Source organism: Rattus rattus, chromosome 7 (assembly GCF_011064425.1).
Source record: "Rattus rattus isolate New Zealand chromosome 7, Rrattus_CSIRO_v1, whole genome shotgun sequence".
NCBI lineage: Eukaryota > Metazoa > Chordata > Mammalia > Rodentia > Muridae > Rattus > Rattus rattus.
The window spans coordinates 51217186-51236258 of record NC_046160.1 but is presented as its reverse complement, the minus strand read 5'-3'; the positions used below and the strand labels follow the sequence as shown (position 1 = coordinate 51236258).

The 19073-nt window shown below is 38.0% G+C and overlaps 1 protein-coding gene and 1 pseudogene across 1 annotated transcript in view; one reads left to right on the top strand and one right to left on the bottom strand.

Annotated features, from left to right (window-relative positions):
• Dgkb (diacylglycerol kinase beta) overlaps positions 1-19073 on the bottom strand; it is a 714793-nt gene that overhangs the window by 627686 nt on the left and 68034 nt on the right. The window lies entirely within an intron of this gene.
• Positions 13314-14442, top strand: LOC116904983 (annotated as a pseudogene).

Genomic DNA, 19073 nt, shown 5'->3' with positions numbered 1-19073 from the left:
AACAGTGCCGATCTATTTTGCATGTTACCAAATGACTACATAATTAATTGATGGCATCCTAATTCTATGACCACATTATATACACTTCTAATCAGATGTAAAATAAGACTTAACCAGATATAAAGTACTCTGATAATGTTAAAAGTGCATTTATAAGAGATTTTAGAAAGAAGCTTAATTTATTTGTGTTTGTGTATGCAGAATTGTATAACTGTATCTACGTGTGAGTAGTGCACTAGTGTGCACATGTATAGGCAGAGCAAAGGCTAATGTCTCCTGTCTTCCTAAATTAGCTTTCACCTTTATTCTAGATAGAAACTCGCAATGAACCTAGATTTCGCTGATCCTGCTAGGCTGGCTGGCCAATTGGCTCCAGAAATCCATTTCACTGACTGTCTTCCTAGCATTGGGTTGTAGATATGGGCCTCTTTTCTTTGATTTTTGCATGGGTGTGTGAGATCCTAAACTCACATGCTCATTCTTTTGCTGCAATTACATTACTAAAAGAATCATATCGCCAGTACAAATACTAATTTTAACTTTTGACCCATTCATTTTGACCCATTCATATTGAATAGTTGAAAAAATAGATTAAAATTCAAACCGTTTGGAAGAAACAAAACACAGAATATTAAATTGTCTTTAAGTATATAACATTCACTGAAATACAAAACTAAAAGTACACAACTGTAATTATGTTTTTCTATGAGTAAGCATAAGTGCAGATCCAAAGAGAGAATTCTCAAAATGAGAATCTCAAGTTGCTGAGAACCACTTAGATTAATGTTCAACATCCTTACCCACCAGGCAGATGCAAATCCAAATGATTCTCAGATTCCACCTTGCATCTGTGAGAATGGCTAAGATCAAAAGCCCAAGCGACAGCTCATTCTGATGAGGAAATGGAGCAAGAAAAACTCCTCCACTGCTACTGAGAGTGTACATTTATACAGTCACTTTGGAAATCAATATGGTGGTTCCTCAGAAAAATGGAAATCGGCCTAACACAAGACTCAACTATAGTACTCCTGGACATCCTACCATAAGAACACTTGCTCCACTATATTCATAGTGACTTTATTTGTAATTGCTCCAAATTGGAAGCCACCTAGATGTCTATCGTCAAAGAATGGATAAAGTCAATGTGGTACCTTTATACAATGGGGTATTAGACAGCTTTTTAAAAATATCATTATGAAATTTGCAGACAAATGGATGAATCTAGAAAAAAATTCATCCTGATTGATATAACTCAAGACAGACCATGGTATATATTCACATATAAATGGGTATTAGCTGTAAAGGATAAATATGCTGTAATCCACAGACTGAGAAAGGCTAAGTAACAAAGAATTCTCAAAAGGGAAGAATGAGTCTTCCTGGGAAGGGAAAATAGAATAGATATTGTGGGTAGACTGGGGGCAGGTGTATATGGTGACATGAGGGGTCAGGGAGTGGAGGGAGAGAGTACTGGGTGAAATTATTGTAACTGGGACATGTTTCAGGGGCAAGGGAGAAATATTGTATGATGGGAACTTCAAGGTATCTATGACAGTGGCATTGGATAAGATTCCTAGTTAGGGAGTAGTGTATGGAGCATGAATTGGCCATCTCCTGTAACCAGGCAAGACTTCCAGTGGAGGGAATGGGATACCAAACCAGCCACAAAATATTTGACCTACAATCTGTCCTCCCTATGAGATGTGCTGTGGTAAAGGTTGCACAAGCATTGTGCGAGTGAACAAATAATGACTGGTCCAACCTGAGACCCATGCCACAAGAGGAAGCCCACAACTAGAGGGCCAGGAACAAGAGGTTGGAGAGCCCAGAGATCTAAGATACAATTAAATGCTACTGGCAAAAAAAAAGAAGACAAAACAAAACAAGAGGCCAATTAAATGATTTCTAATAATATTTTGCTATACTTGTAGACAGGAGCTTAGCATCATTGTTATCAGAAAAGTTTCATCAAGCAATTGATGGGAGGAAATAACAACATCCATAGCCAAACATTAGGCAAAGCTCCAAGAATCCAGTAGAAAGGGGAGAGGAAGGAGTGTAGGCATCAGCCAATTTAGTGTCACCATAAAAAAGAAAAAAAAACCCAGAATCAAATAATCAGGGCTATGGGCTCACAGAGACTGAATCAGGGAGCCTATATGGGTCTGACCTAGGTGCCCTGCATATATGTTATAGCTATATAGTTTGCTGCTCTTAGAGACTCCCAACAGTGGGAGAAGTTGCTATCTCTGACTCTTTTGCCCGCCTTTAGGACTCTTTTCCTCCCACTGGACTGTCTTGTCCAGGCTCAATATGAACGGAGGTGTCTAATCTTCCTGGAATTCATTATGCTATGTTTCCATGACATCCATTTTATGAAGGGAAATGGAGGATATGCTGATGTGGGGAAGATAGAATGTGGGGAAAGGAGGAAGAAGAAACTGGTAGGAATTGTATTATGAGAGAATAAATATAGAGAAAAGAAAAACCCCACAAAACGAAAAATATACAATTACAACTGGTCTTTTTTTCTTTGAGGTAAGCATAAGTTATTTTCACATTCACAAAACTCATGCATTTTAAAGTCCCAGATGTTAACACTATTGTTTATTACCTTTGTGCTTCCTTATTCTTTTTCTTGCTATGTTAAACATGAAATATAAATATGGTATGGTACCTTCTATATATTTCAAAGCTGCATAATGTATATCATAATGCGATACTTTTCCACACTTGCATTGTATATTCTGTTTCTTACGTGTATTCATAGCTGTATCAGTGATTCCTTTGTGGCTTACACTGTCACTATTGTGGAATAAAACTACTCCTTGTAAAATAATTGCACAGTTCTCTATTCTATTTCTCTATTTTTGGAAATTCAAGTTTTATCTCCAAATTCTAATTACTAAAAAAATCAACAATGCAGGCTTGGAATGTAACTCAATCAGTAGGATACTTGCCTAGTATGAAAGAAGGCCTAGATTTATTTCTCAGTGATACATAAACTGAGCAAGGTGTTGAATACATGCAATTCTAGAACTCAGAGGTAGAGATAGGAAGACCAGAAGTTTAAGGACATCCTCATCTACACATTAAATCCAAGTCCAGCCTGGGCTACATGAAACCTTGTTTTTCTGTTTTATTTTTTTAAAGTAAATAAGAAAACTAATCCAGTAATTCAATGAGCATTTTCCACATGTCCAATGAGCACACATCTGTGTATCATGAGACTATCAGGCTCTAAGTTAACTTCATATTGCCTAATTTCTCTTTAAAATGTACTATTTATCAGATATTTACATTTTTTTCCAGTGAAGTAAGTATGCAGGACAGATTCTAGGATGAACTCTAATTTTGCCGTTTCTCAATCCTGGTTTCCCTTGTGAGAGAACATATGAATTCTCACTTTTTCACCCTAAGAAGATCATGATCAGAATAAATTATCATCAGAGAGATAAAATTCTACTTCCTTTGTCAGACTACTTATACGACATAGACACTGAGAGGTTGTTTTGACAGAGTTTCTTATGAAGTGCATACAGATAGGCCTAGGACACGCTATAGCCAATGATTACCCCTTAGACTTCTTATCCATCTGTGGTCATCTCAAGTGCTGGGATTACAAGCTTCTGCCACCATGCAAGGTAGATGAAGTTCAAAGAATCAACCCAGAGCCTGTGTATGCTAGGTGGTCACTCTATTAACTGAGCTTCATTTTTAATTTCCAATAATGAGATTATCATATGTAATGAAGTTAATGGATATTTCTCTAGTCCCACTTACAGATGACATAGTAGCCCTATGATGTTGTTACCTTGTGGGATCTTAGAAGAAAATAGAGCAAGCCACTATCTGATTGCTGATTGTACACATGGTAAGAAGTTGAAAAATCATACAGTAATTTATAGAGAGTTTACAAAACTGACACAGTGACCATCACATGGCACCTTATTTCTGTTTTTATTAAAATATTTCAGTGTAGGGCACTGAGCACCTATGAATATATTCCCCAGATATTCAATTATTCTGTTAAGGTAACCATAATCTCCTGTCTACTTTTCATTTTTCTGTGAGGGCAGCATCATCCCATGGTATCAGAAAGGGATTTAGTTTTATGATTTCCAATAGATACTCCATTCTGCTGATAGTCAAGTCTTCTATATAAAATAGTATAATATGTGTAGGCATCTGATACTAATCATTATGATCACTTATTTCATTTCTAGACTGTTATTCAAACAGGATAACCTTTGAATGTATTACAAGTAATCATATTGTATTGTTTAGGAGATAATGACAAAGTCTACATGACCAGTATACACAGAATTTTATTTTCTAGATAGTTTCAGGTTGTAGCTGGATTGACTTACAGATAAGGAATCTACAATCTGGCATTTCAAATGTCATTCTTCCTGATGCCTCTTCTTTAAAAAAAAATAATGTTTTTATGTGTTTACATTTCCTGCTTACCCCTCCTCAAACTCCCCATCCCATTCCCCCTCTCCCCTTCGCTTTGCCTGTACGAGGATGCTCCTCCACCCACGAACCAACTTCTGCCTTACTGATCTAGCATCCCCCTACACTGGGGCAACGAGCCTTCACAAGAACAAGGTCCTCCCCTCTCACTGATGTCAGACAAGGCCATCCTCTGCTACAAATGTATCTGGAGCCATGGATCCTTTCATGAATACTCTTTGGTTGGTGGTTTAGATTCTGCAGCTCTTGCTGGACTGGTGAATTCATATTGTTCTTTTTATGGGGTTGCAAACCCCTTCAGCAACTTCAGTGTTCCTAGCTCTTCTATCTAGTGTTCTGAGCCAGTGTTCCCTGGGCTCAGTATGATGGTTAGCATAGTAAATACATCGGTATTGGTCAGGTGCTGTCAGGGAACAGCCATAAGAGGCTCTGCCAGCAAGTGCTTCTTGGCCTCAGCAATAGTGTCGGGGTTTGGTGTCTGCAGATGTGATAGATTCCATGTGGGGCGGTCTCTGGTTGGCCTTTCCTTTCCTTTTATCCCTGTCTTTCATGTGGACAGGAATATTTCTGGGTTAGCAATGTTGAGATGAGTGGGTGGTTCGATCCCTCAACTGTGGGGAGGGGGGAAGGAGTGCCTATCTACTGGAGGTGAACTCTTCAGGTTGTATCTACCTGTTGTTCCATATTTCCACTAAAGTCATCCTTTTTGGGTTGTGGGAGCCTCTTGATTCCCTGGTGTCTAGTGGCTATCCCCAGTTCCCCATCACCATACTGCTACATATTTCTATTCAATTTCCTGACCCTCTGTACTTCTCTCCTATCCCTTCCAATACCTGATCCTGTCCCCCTATTTTTTCTCCCCCTCCACTCTCCCTCCTAGGTCCATCCCTTCCTATATCTCCCTTCTATGTAGGATTAAAGAATCCACACTTTCCTCTGATATTTTTAAGCTCCTCTGATTCCTCTTCTAACATAAGGAATCTTTATATAATCAATTTGCTATAAGCATTTTCATTGTCAATATACAAAATTAACAAGATATAAAATTCTGCTTGATTGAAGTATATCAATTTTAATTTTACAACATATGTTTTAATGCTACTTGTAATTCTGGATATCTCTATTAACAAAGGAAATCTACAGGCCGTAGAGATGGCTCATCAGTTAAGAGTGTATAGTGTTCTTACAAGAAATCTCAGCTGGGATCCCAGTACCCACACGGGGTAGTTCCCAACCCTTTTTAAGTTTAACTTTATGGATTCTCATGGCTTCTCCTGAACTCTTTGGGACCGGTACTTACATGCACAAACCATTACTCAAACATACACATACATATAATTATGATAATTAAAAGTATACATATGAACAAAGAAAAGCAAGCAAACAGACAATCAAACAATCAAGAAGGAAGGAAGGAAGGAAGGAAGGAAGGAAGGAAGGAAGGAAGGAAGGAAGGAAGGAAAGAGGGGAAAAGAGGGAAAGAGCAAAGCATCATGAAACAATAGTTTAAAAAAAGACGTAAACATCATTTTAAGGGAGTAAGGCAGAGATTACATGGGAGAGGCTGGATGGAAGAAAGAGAAGGGGGAATGATATAGTTATATTTTATTTTAAAATATTTTAATAAGAGAAAAGAAAAAAGGCCTGATTGGAATGTGTGTTTCTAACGAACTTACTGCTTGACCATGTAGGCAGCCATCTGGCGTTTTAGAACTAACCTTTACAGGATACCGGCTCTTAGCTATAATTGAGGCTAATGCCACTCTCACATGCAACAATATTAACCTCAGAAGGCAGTGAGTCATCAGGACTCTGGAGAGAAACTGCGCATGTACGTAAAACTGAGTCCGAATCAACACAGCATTTCTACAGACAAAGGCAGGTCACAATGCAGGCCTTATGGTTTTTTTTTTTTTTTTTTGTCATTTATTTGTTTGTTTGTTTGTTTCTGTTTTGATTGCATCAGTAAAATTCTTCTCCTCTATAAACAGCTAGAATTTAATTTGCATATCTTATTTTTATTATTTTTATTTGGTTAACTTCCAAAAACAGATTTTCACAACAGATCTCCGTGTTCAAAATGATTGCATTTAAAAGGATTTAACCAACAGTGACAATGGGTGAACAACAAGCTTCATTATACTGGGCTGCTGTTTATTTCTCCTGTAAAGAAAATATAGAATATAGTGCAGAAACATTTGTATATTCAAAAGAAGTGGATGAGGCATGTAAGAAATAGTATGTTCTATAGAGATCAATACTTCCCATGACGTACACATAAGCACCATGGATTAAAAGGAATGGCAGCCCCAAGGAGAATACCTTCTCTTGGGCTGCAGGATATGTGTTATCTTTAGACTGTAGCTTAAATGTGGGCTGCAGCCCTGCCACAGTGTCAAATGGCAGCTGACGAAGGTGTCAAAAGTAAATGAATGAAACAAGGCCAAAGCATGGGACTAGGGACATAAAGTAATTTGAACAACTTAAAGAAAATAAGGAATTTTTAGGACAATATATAAAACCTAGAACTGAGAGACAAGTTAGAGACACTCACATCCAACACCACCCATGTAGCTATACCTGTCCTAGGCTCTTGTGGGGCATCGGGAATAAGATAATTAAGCATGTCCCCAGATTTCTATGATCTCAGTGCATTCTCAGAGGCAGATTTAACCATGTTCATCTTTCCAGAGGGCAGACGATGAATAATACAGTGCTTCAGGAGCTTAGCGCCGAGGAGGTGTGATTCTGACTGGGGAGATTAGGAAAAGCTCTGAGGGAAATGCAATAAAAGTATGACCTTGAAATACTTGTTCATCAGGATGAAACACATGAAGTCATTCCAGGCAACAGAACACCACGTTCAGTAACTAGGAAATGATCCTGGCAGACTGTGTGTGCTGTCGGTGGATCTCAGGAACAGGAAACTAAAGTCTGGGGGGAAAAAGAGATTGATGCTGGATGGGAGGAGGGCTTATATGGAGGAGGGGAAAGGGATGCAGAATGAAAGGGAGGGGATCCCTGCTAAGAGCAGCAGTCTGTCTTCATTGTTTGCGAAAACAGCCACAGTATTCCTTCATTATTTCATTATATTGTTGCTTCCTTCAGAAGCAGACCATGTAACTTGTGAGGAAGGTCAGAGGTCTTCACCTCTTACTATCACCAAGGGAGCAGAACTACAGCAGTTGATAGGGGTAAAAACGGAAAAGAAGGAACGATACAAACAGAAGAGCTGAGAATGAAAGACACTCAGAAATGTTAGATTTGTTTAATATGCACTGCTGATGTTAAAATGCTTCCGTTTCCTTCTTAATTTTTCTACTAGGTTGTTGAAGACAAGCACTATATTCTCTTAAGGCAGTGTGTCCTTTATTTCAGTTATAGAATTTCCACGTTGTCAATAAATGTTTCTTTTTTCCCCTCAGCTTCTTTCCTTAACTGGAGTGTCCAGGCATCTCATGACGGCTGGGCCAAGGCCAAGGATCTCCCATAGGTTATTGGGTCACATAGAGTTCACACACTGGACCCCCTGTGCCTTCGACACAGCACCTATCCAAAATTGTTCTTCATGCCTAGAAGCGCAGATTTAGGCATGTGATCCAAAGTTTGAAAAGTAAGTACTAGTCTGACGACTTAGTTGTTTTTCATGGACACCCATAAAAGGAAAACAAGAAGCGGTTTCATGAAGTATTTAAATAGCGATGAGCAGTTCTGTATTTCGATACTTATGTGATATGTTATAGCAGCAATATATCTGGTATTTCCCTTATAAAATATACATCTTTACTACAAAGGAAAGCTTTAGGAATATCAAAAATATACCTACAATTTCTGCTATTCTCTCTGATATCTTAAAGGATAAAGCTGTACAGTTCTCTTCAACTTCAGATCTGGAAAGAAGCAAGTTTGTTTTTTCAAGAGATAGATTGCATTCTTTAAACTGTGCAGTCTATTTTGTAATGTAAATATTTCTTAAAATAAATTTTAGCTCAAATTAAAATTATTTAATATATGTGTGTCTCTCACTAGCTATTCATTCTTATGTAAAATATTGCCAGTAAGTCATTTTGTAAATTATACGAAACATTAACTTGGGACAAAAGAGAAATGATTATAGAATGTTAATTTATGTATTTTTCACAACCTACGGTATAATTCTCTTTTGAAACATTGCAAAAAATAGGATACATAGTTTCTAGAATGTATTCCATTGGCCCATTTGCAGAATGTTAGTAGAGGAAATTTAACCTGCTGCTTTTATAGCTGTGTATGTGGTCTGCAGCTGACTGCTATGTTGCAAATCTGTATAAACTGATCTCACTTGAACCTGTGCCTCAGGAGGATGTTCCTAATGTACTGCTGGAGGTAGAGATTTCAACAACTTCATATGAACAATGTTGTTTGAGTTTCCACATTGAAAATTCATTCCAATAGTCTGTTCAACGTTAACAGCAGGAGGGTTTGATTGTGCAGCGATGACTAAGTTCATGCCCTCTCCCTGTTTCATTAGTCAGGGTCATTCAGTTAACATGGAGAATGCCACTTCAGCCAAGGTGACCAGATAGAAAACACCTAGGTACTCTGTTGCTCTCCTCCAGTGCTTATGGGTATAAGAAAAGAGTTTCATGTTGGGCTTTTTGCAGAAGTTCCTGCTGGGTGGGCAGCAAGCTCTCATACATGAAGAGCCATCACCCTCCCCTCAAACCTACACAATTGCAGTGTGTAACCTAAGTATATTTTATGTAGTAGCAATAGCAACTGTGTGTATGTAAGCAATAACACTTCAAATTTAAAGTCAAGTACATTGAAAAGAAAAGGATAAATATGTTCAATTTAAATGAATTAAATGATATTCTCGCATCACACATTTACTACTTTACTTTCAATCAGTTATACCTACCATATTTTGACGTAAATTTTCTACGTAGAATTTAATATTTACATTAAAATGCCAGATATTGACTGAAAAGGGCAGAAGGAAAGTGGACCATATTGTGTCACTGTGTAAATTATTTACTTGTTTTATAGCCTTTCATAAACAAAGCAGTTTTACTTCAATTCTACTTAGCCTTTTGAATATTTAGGTTCTATCTCAGTTATTTTTTACAGAATGAAATGTATCTTAGAGATTACAAAAGATAATTGCCATTTTATTCTTTTTCTGTGCTCTCCCTTGAATATATCATATATAATATTACAAAATATTTTAAAGCATTTAGCAATTAATTTAAAACACAGATTTAGTTATGATGTGAGACCAAGGTAAATGTTCAGTATTTTTAGACATATTACTTTAAATTTATTTTTATTTGATCGTCCAGAATGCCGAACAGTTTCTTCTTCAAATTTTAAGAGTTGTGTACTAAATGTTTGCAACTGTGTGTGTGTGTGTGCGCACGCACACACACACACACGCGTATGGAAGAGGATGAATTTTATGTTCAAATCACCATCTTTCTCCTTGGATTTTGTATTTTCTTTCTAATTCTCTAACTATTGTGTTTCACAGTGAGTAGTCATCATTTGTGCCCTATGCTGTGAATTGTTTTTCCAATTATTCTACAAATTATCCTGAAAAATTACCTTACAACAATTTCAAAAGATTCTGGTCAGGATTTTTAGTTGTGGTAGAATAATAAAGCAATAATTTCCATAATAAATTTATTTGAAGTATGGAGAACTTATCCTTTCCGTATTTCTAAACTGTGTAACTAATGTATGAGGAATAGGAGATCATGAGGAGCTCAAAATGAAAGAAAATGTACTACATTTTATCATCTAAATAAAAATAAAATGTTACAATATGTATTAAAATATAGTTGCATTTATATGAATGAGTAAGTAATTACATATACATATTTGTTACAATTAATTTGGTTTCTGAATACATTATAGCGCATTTCATTCATGCTAAATAATGAATATATTTTGGTGTCAACTTGACGACAGTATGTTTAGTTGGAACATGCTAATTTTAGGAAATTCTAAGTAGAAAATGGGGCATTGACTGCAACATTTAAATTACTTGATGAATTCTCAAGTAATTTAGTTAGCTTCCAGAAATTCTCCTAGATCATTTACATTCTACACAGTATTTTATATATATTCATTACAGTAGGAGATTTCACTGCTCATTAAATCATGTTAAAAAAGAGCCTATCTGTGTTCACATAGTATCACACTCATCTAAGTAGGGTTGGGTTGTTTAGTGGCTTGTGAACAAACCAGAGAAGAGCACTCTCTGGTGTGTCAGCATTTATGTGCAGTCTGTGATAACTAAGCCCTTGATGTGCCCACATTCTGTTGCAACACCGGGAAATACAACACTAGGTGAGGCAGAGGATTGAGAATGAAGTCATACAGACACATTTACAATGCAGAGTGATTAACCCAAATACAATTGTGAGTTATTTTCAGATATAAGAAGCAGCCATCCAACAGATACTTCACAGAAGGCAGTCATTTGATCAGAATAACTAGAGAAGCTTTAGAAATTAACCTACTGGGAAAATGACGTCTATCGGGCAAGGAAATGTTTATCAGCTGGAGAGTTTAGGGGATAATTAATCACAGATCAATTGCTGTGAAAAATGAGACATGACGATGGTGATGACGACAACGATGACAAATATGATGACGATAAATGAAGCGACAATCCAAGATAATGTCTCGTATCTCTTAGGTAAGAGAGAACTACTTAAATAAAATATTAGAAAATTTCATTAATTTATTTATAATACAGATAAACTTCTACTGGCAGATGGAAAGGTGGCACATTTTGTAAAGGTTATAATTAGAAACACATCAAGAATAGACAATTCTTCGAAGGCCACATCAGTACAGAGGAGAAAATGGCAATTGTGGAGATATTCCAGAGGGTAAACAAGCAAACCCTGTCGACCTATTGGGAAACTCAGTAGAGACTGGACTTCTTTAAATGTCAATTCTGTTAATGGGGCTCTAGAAAAAATAGATTTGTGTTGCGGTTAAAGGTGTATGAATTTAATGGAAAATACATTGCATTAGTGATAACTAAGGATTTGGTCCATATGTGCTCATCTGCAAATTTCCATAGTCACAATTGTGGCCATTGTGAAGCCTGTTGTTTCCCTGATTTCTTTCTCAGCCCCTTGTCATTTATATATGAGTGGACTACTGAAGTTTTTTTAGTTAGTCTTGTACACAGGCATTTCACTGAAGGTGTTTGTCAGCACTAGGAGCTCTCTACTAAACTTTCTGGGATCGATTATGATCCCATATGATCTTCAAATAATGGTACCTTGACTTCTTCCTTTCCAATTTGTATCCCCTTGATTTCCTTTAGTTGTCTTATTGGCCTAGCTAGAAGGTCAAGCAATATATCAAATAGATATGGTTAGAGTCAACAGCTTTGCTTTGTTCTGGATCTTAGTGGAATTGCCTTGATACTCTCTCCATTGAGTTTGATATTGTCTTGCTGCAAATTCTATTTATCATGTTTAAGCATGTCCCTTGTATCCCTGATTACTCCAAGTCTTTTTTCATGAAGGGGTGTTGGATTTTATCACAGACATTTTCAACATCTAATGAGATGATCACGTATTTTGCCTTTCTGTATTTCTTTTTTAATATGGAAGGTTATATAGACAGATTTTTGTAAGTTTAATTATCACAGCATCTCATGGTGAAAGATCTTTTGGATGTATTTTTGAATTCAATTTGTGAGTATTTTATTGTGAATTTTTACATCCATGTTCACAGGAGAAATTAGATTGTGAGTCTTTATATATATATATATATACATATATATATATATATATATATACACACATATATATATATATATATATATATATATATATATCACGCTTTGTGTGGTTTGGGTATCAAGATGACTCTGGTCTCATAAAATGAACTTGCCAATATCCTTCTGTTTCTATTTTGTTGAATAATTTGTGGAGTGTTTATATTAGCTATTCTTTGAAATCTGGTAGTTTTTCTATGCTAAACCCTTTTGGCCCTGAGGATTTTTGTTTGGGAGACTTTTAAAGAGTCCATTTTCTTAGAGGTTATAGAGCTATTTAAGTTGTTTATTTTATCTTGATTTAACTTTGGTAAATAGTATACATCAAGATAATTGTCCATTTCATTTAGACTTTCCAATTTTAAGGATTATAAGTTTTTGAAATATGACCTAAGGATTGTTTGTGTTTCCTTGGTGTCTGTAGTTATATCCCTCTTTCATTTCTACATTTGATAATTTGGATATTCGTTCTCTGCTTTTTAATTAGTTTGATTAAGAATTAGCTCTCGGTCTCACACTCCACTGCCAGCTTACACTGAGCTTCTATTTTTTAAAATGCCCTCATTTTTATTGTATAGTTTATGTATTTACATTTCAAATGTTAACCCCTTTCCTGATTGCCCCCTTTCCAATCCTCCCTCCCTGATTCTATGAGGATGCTCTCCCTCCCATCCACCTACTCCTACCTCAACACCCTGCCATTCCCCTACCTTGGGAAAACGAGGACCAAGGACTTCTCTTATTTATTACAGACAATACCATCCTCTGCTACATATATGGCTGGAGCCATGGGTCCACCCCCCTCCCTCGCTCTCCACATGAACTCTTTGGTTGGTGGTTTAGTTCCTGAGAGCTCTGGGGAGTCTCATTGGTTGATATTGTTGTTCTTCCTATGGGGTTGCAAGCCCCTACATCTCCTTCAGTCCTTTCTCCAACTCCTCCTGTGCTCAGTCTGATGGTTAGCTGCAAGCATCTTAATCTGTATAGGTAAGGCTCTGGCAGAGCCTTTCATGAATCTTTCAGCTGCTCCATTGCCTGTCCTTTGCCCATTGCAATGGACGAAGAAATCGGTCGTTGACAATGGCTCCAGCATGTACAAAACTGGCTTTGCTGGCAATGACACACCCAGAGCCATATTTCCTCCCATAGTTGGGCACCCTGGACACCAAGGCGTCATGGTGGGCATGGGCCAGAAAGACTCCTATCTGGGTGACAGTGCCCTGAGCGAAGGGGTTATCCTGACCCTGAAGTCTTCTATTGAGCACGACATTGTCACCGATAACATGGAAAAGATTGGGCACCACACCTTCTACATTGAGCTGCTTGTGGCCCCTGAAGAGCATTTGGTGCTTCTGACCAAGGCCCCTCTTAACCCCAAAGGTAACAGAGAGAAGATGACACAGATAATGTTTGAAACCTTCAATACCCCAGTCATGTACGTGGCCATTCAGGTGGTGCTGTCCTTGTATGCATCTGGGCACACCACTGGCATTGTCATGGACTCTGGTGACAATGCAGGGAGCGGGATGTCACATACACACAGTTCCCATCTATGAGGGCTATGCCCTTACCCAATGCCATCTTGCATCTGGACCTGGCTGACTGGGACCTGACAGATTGATTACCTCATGAAGATACTGACTGAGTTGGCTACAGCTTTACCACCACTGCTGAAAGGGAAATTGCTCATGACATAAAGTAGAAGCTGTGCTATGTTGTCCTGGATTTTGAGCAAGAAATGACTACTGCTGCATCATCTTCCTCCTTGGAGAAGAGTTATGAGCTGTCTGATGGGCAGGTGATAACCATTAGCAATGAGCGGGTTTGGTGTCCAGAGGCTCTCTTCCAGCCTTCCTTCCTGAACATGGAGTCCTATGGCATCCATGAGACCACCTTCAGCTCCATCATGAAGTGTGATGTGGACACCTGCAAAAACCTGTACGCTGACACAGTGCTGTCTGGTGGTACCACCATGTACCCAGGCATTGCTGACAGGATGCAGGAGATCATAGCCCTGGCACCCAGCACAGTGAAGAGTAAGACATTGCTCCCTCTGAGCGCAAGTACTCAGACTGGATTGGCAGCTCCATCCTGGCCTCATTGTCCACCTTCCAGCAGATGTGGATCAGCAAGCAGGACTATGAAAAGTCGTGCCATCCATCGTCCACCTCAAATGCTTCTAGATGGTCTGAGCAGGTGCCAGGCATCTGCTGCATGAGCTGATTCTGAAGTATCAGATTACCCTGGCAAATGTACACACCTCATGCTAGACTCATGAAACTGGAATAAGCCTTTGAAAAGTAATTTGTCCTTGAAACTTGTATCTGATATCAGCGCTGAATCTGCTGATTTTTGACCTTGCATTCAAGTTAACGGTTCCCTTGGTATATGTTTAATACCCTGTGCATATCTTGATTTGGTCCTTAGTTCATGTGGCTCGGTCACTTGATGACTTGGGAGAGCATGTTGCGGAAGAGAAGTCCCAAATCTAGTGGATCTCTGTGAGGACCACGTAGTACAGGTATTACTGATTTCCAACTGATTTCCAGGATTTCCCGAGGCAAGGGTTCCTGAACCAGTTACCACTTCCTTCTTGTCAGTCTAACAGGGTGGGAAAATCTGAGCCTTAGGACCCAGTTTCTGTTCTGGTTTTATTCCTCCTGATCGCCATGGGTTGCTACTTGCCTTGAGTTGGGAACGTTTGCATTGACACCCGTAAATATACACATCCTTTTAATTTATGTAAGTTTTTTGTACTCAATTCCTTAAGAAATGACAAATTTTGGTTTTCTACTGTCCAGTGAGAGCATTAGGCCTCAGCAACAGGTCATTGTGTAAAGAAAAATAAAAGTGTTGCAGTAACTGAAAAAACAAGTTTGCTACTTTGTTAATTTCTGTTAGGTGCATTTGAGTCATAACTTCTCTTAGCTCCCTTATTTCTATTTAGTCTGCCTGGATGCCCTTGCCCTGCCCATTGGTTCAGATTGTGTATTGTAGTGTCCCACTATTAATGAATGAAGGTTGATGTGTGATGTAAGCTATAGTCATATTTCTTTTACACTTGTGGGTACCTTTGCATTTGTGCGTGGATGGTCAGAATTGAGACATCATCTTGGTGGATTTTTCCTGTATTGAGTTTGGAGTTTTCTTCCCAATCTCTTTGCTTTCTTTTTGGTTGGAAGTCTATTTTGTTAGACTTTAGAATGACTATACCAGGTTGTTTTGTGGGTCCATTTGTTTGGAAAATCTTTTTCTAACCCTTTATTCTGATTTAATGTTTATCCTTAGTTTTGAAGTGTATTTCTTATATGCAGCAAAAGTATGGACCCTATTTTCATATCCATTCAGTTAGTCTGAGTTTTCTTATTGGTGAAGTGTGTCCATTGATATATTGTGATACATTCATGGCCAATGATTAACAATTCCTGTTACTTTGTTTATGGTGATAGGTGTGTGTGTGTGTGTGTGTGTGTGTGTGTGTGTGTGTGTGTGTGTGTGTTTCTCTTCTTCTGCTGGTGTGAGAATACTTATTTCCTGTGTTTTTATGTGTACGGTTAACCTTCTTGGCTTGAAGTTTTCCTTGTAGTACCTCCCTTAGGTCTACATTTGTCAATAGATAATGTTAAAGTTGTCTTCATTACAGAATATCGTGTTGTTTCCATTTATGGTGACACAGTTTGGTCAGGTACAGTAGTTTGTGCTGGTATATGCAATATCTTAGAATCCACAAGATATCTGTCCAGGTCCTTCTGGCTTTAAAGACACCATTGAGAAGTTGGGTGTAATTAATAGATCTGTCTTTATATGTTACTTGACCTTTTTCCTTCACAGATTTTAATACTTTTTGTTGCTGTCGATTTTCTGTGTGTTTAGTGTTTTGGTTATTTTGTGGCAAGGGGGTGTCCTTTTCTGATCCAATTTATTTGTAGTTTTGTAAGTTCTTTTGTATCCTGTACCTTCTTAACATTGGAAATGTTTTCTTCTATGATTTTATTAAAAATATTTTCCTGGCCTTCGAGCTGAGATTTTTTTCTTCTTCCATTTCTATTATTCTTAGGTTTGGTCTTGTCATAGTGTTGCAGATTTCCTGGATTTTTCTTTGTCAGTAATTTTTATATTTAATATTTTCTTTGTCTTATATGTCATATTTTCTATTTTTTTACTGTGTCCCAACAAAGCTTTATTTGCAAAGACAAAAGACACGAGGACTTGAAAGATATTATTATAGATAAGTAACTAAAAATAACTTCAGTCATTATTTTGATGGATTATTTCTTATTTGTCTTTGAAATGCACCCTTGTGATAAAGTCAGGGAAGGTGTGGGCCATAGAGTTGTATATGTACTTTGTTATAAAATAAATAACACTTGTGAACAATTGATTGTTCAAAGATATTTTTTTATCTTTCTTTCCTTTCTTTTTTCTTTTTCTTTTTCTTTTCTGACAGAAGCCTGATATAGTTATCTCCTGAAAGTCTCTGCGAGAGCCTGACAAATACAGAGACAAATGCTCATAGTCAACCATTGGACTGAGACAGAGTCCCCAATGGAGGAGTTAGAGAAAGAACTGAAGGTTAAGGGGTTTGCAACCCCAGAGGAAAAGCAACGATATCAACAAACCAGACCCCCCCAGAACTCCCAGGGACTAAACCACCAACCAAAGAGTACACATGGAGTGATCCATGGCTCCAGCCACATATGCAGCAGAGGATGGTCTTGTAGGACATCAATGAGAGGAGAAGCCCTTGGTCCTGTGAACACTTCATGCCCCACTGTAGGGGAATGTCAGGTTGGGGAGGCAGGAGGGTGTGAGTGGGTGGGTGGGAAAGCACCCTCAGAGAAGCAGGGGAAGAGAGAGTGGGATAGGGTATTTCCAGAGGGGAAACCAGGAAAGCAATAACATTTGAAATGCAAATAAAGAAAATATCCAATAAACCATATTTTCTACACCTGAGATTCTTTCTCCCATCTCTTGTATTGTGTTGGAGATGCTTACATGTGTAGTTCCTGTTTACTTACATAGATTTTCTAGTTCTAGGATCCCCTGAGTTTGTCTTTTGTTTGTTGCTTAAGTTTCCATTTTCTGGTCTTGAATATTTTTATTCATTTTCTTCATTGGTTTGTTTTTCTTGGCTTTCTTTAAGGGATTTATTTCCCATTGGTTTAGTGTCTTTCTGGATTATTTTAAAGGTTTATTCATTTCCTGTTGAAGGACCTTTATTATCTTCATAAAGTTGATTTTAAAGTCATTTTCCTGTTCTTCAGCTATGCTGGAATATTTACAGCTTGCTATAGTAGGATAGCTGGACCCTGGTGATGCCCTTTTGCCCTGGCTGCTATTGATTTTGTTCTCACACTGGCGTCTATGCATCTGGGTTTGGGACAAATGTCAGTCTAGGAGGTGGGTTGTGACTCTTTGTTTAGCTTTGTTGTTAGATGGATATTTTCTTGTTTTTTTTTTTTTTTTTGTTTTTTTTTTTTTTTTTTTTTTTTTTTTTTTTTTTTTTTGGTCTTCTAGTTTTTTGTGATGTGCATTTCTGAAGTCCAGTGTGACCCTTGGTTCAGTAGAAAGTCATTGGTAGGGACTGGACTTCTGGTGGTTAGCATGGCCTTTGTTTCAGTAAGGGATCTCTGTTCTTCTAACTGGCATGGCCTGCACTTGAGCAACAGATATTCAGCCATATACAGGTGGGGACCATCAGCGGAGGGACCTCAGCCACTCAGGTATTTCTGCTCTAGAGTGAGTGTATAGGAGGATTAATTTGACAAATGTGGGTTTTACCTGATCTTGCTGGCATGGCCTCAACTGAGTAGTGGAATATGTTAGGTAGGGTAGTGGCTTGGAGTGGGCTTCAGAAAGGTGTTTATAGTAGGTTGGCATGTCGTATACCTGACCAGATGATAGCTACCCTAATTAGGTAGAGTTATGGGGCAGGCATCAAGAAGGTCTATCTGCTGTCTGTGGAATAAGTCTTTCAGATCTAAACTAAGGGCATGGGAGGATTTCAGGTACAGTGGAGCTCTTGTCTGTTTCCTAATGCTTTGATTTTCTTTCTATTGTTGTGAACAAACAATAAAGCCCAAAGGAACTTAAGGGAGGAGAGTGTTCATTTAGCTTGTATGTGACAGTCCGTATCATCGAGGGAAGCTAAGGAAGAAACTCAAGGCAGGAACTTGTAGGAAAAAACTGAAAAAACAAAACAAAACAAAAAAACCTCACAAATGGACACTGTTTAATGGCTTGATTTTCATACCTTGTTTACCTTGCCTACTTAGTCCACCTAGGACCACCTGCCCAAGAGTGGTACAACCCACAGTGGGTTTTCCATAATCAATTATTAACCAAGAAAATGCCTACATAGTCATGCCCAAAGGACTATCTGATAGAGTTAGTTCTTCTATTAAGATTTATTCTTTTACATTATGTCAAGATTTGTGCCAATTTGATAGAAACTAATCAACACAGATGGCTATCAGGTTTTATAAAGCTACAGAGACAAAGACAATATACTGTCCTATGAATATTAATATCAGATTGACAGGCTCTAGAAAAACTGAGGAGATAAGGTTTTAGGCATGCTTGTGAGGGATTCTTTTAATTAGACTAATTAAGCAGGAAGGCACAGAAAGCATTGTCTCATGTGATAAGTTCCTAGACTTAAGTTAAAGGAGAAAGCAAGCTGAAGTACTAATATTCACCACAATCTGTATCCTAACTGTGGATCCATGACCAACCACCCTAAGCTCCTGATGATAACAGTACTTTCTTACCATTATGCACCATAACCTCACATTGTGAGCCAAAATAAATTCTT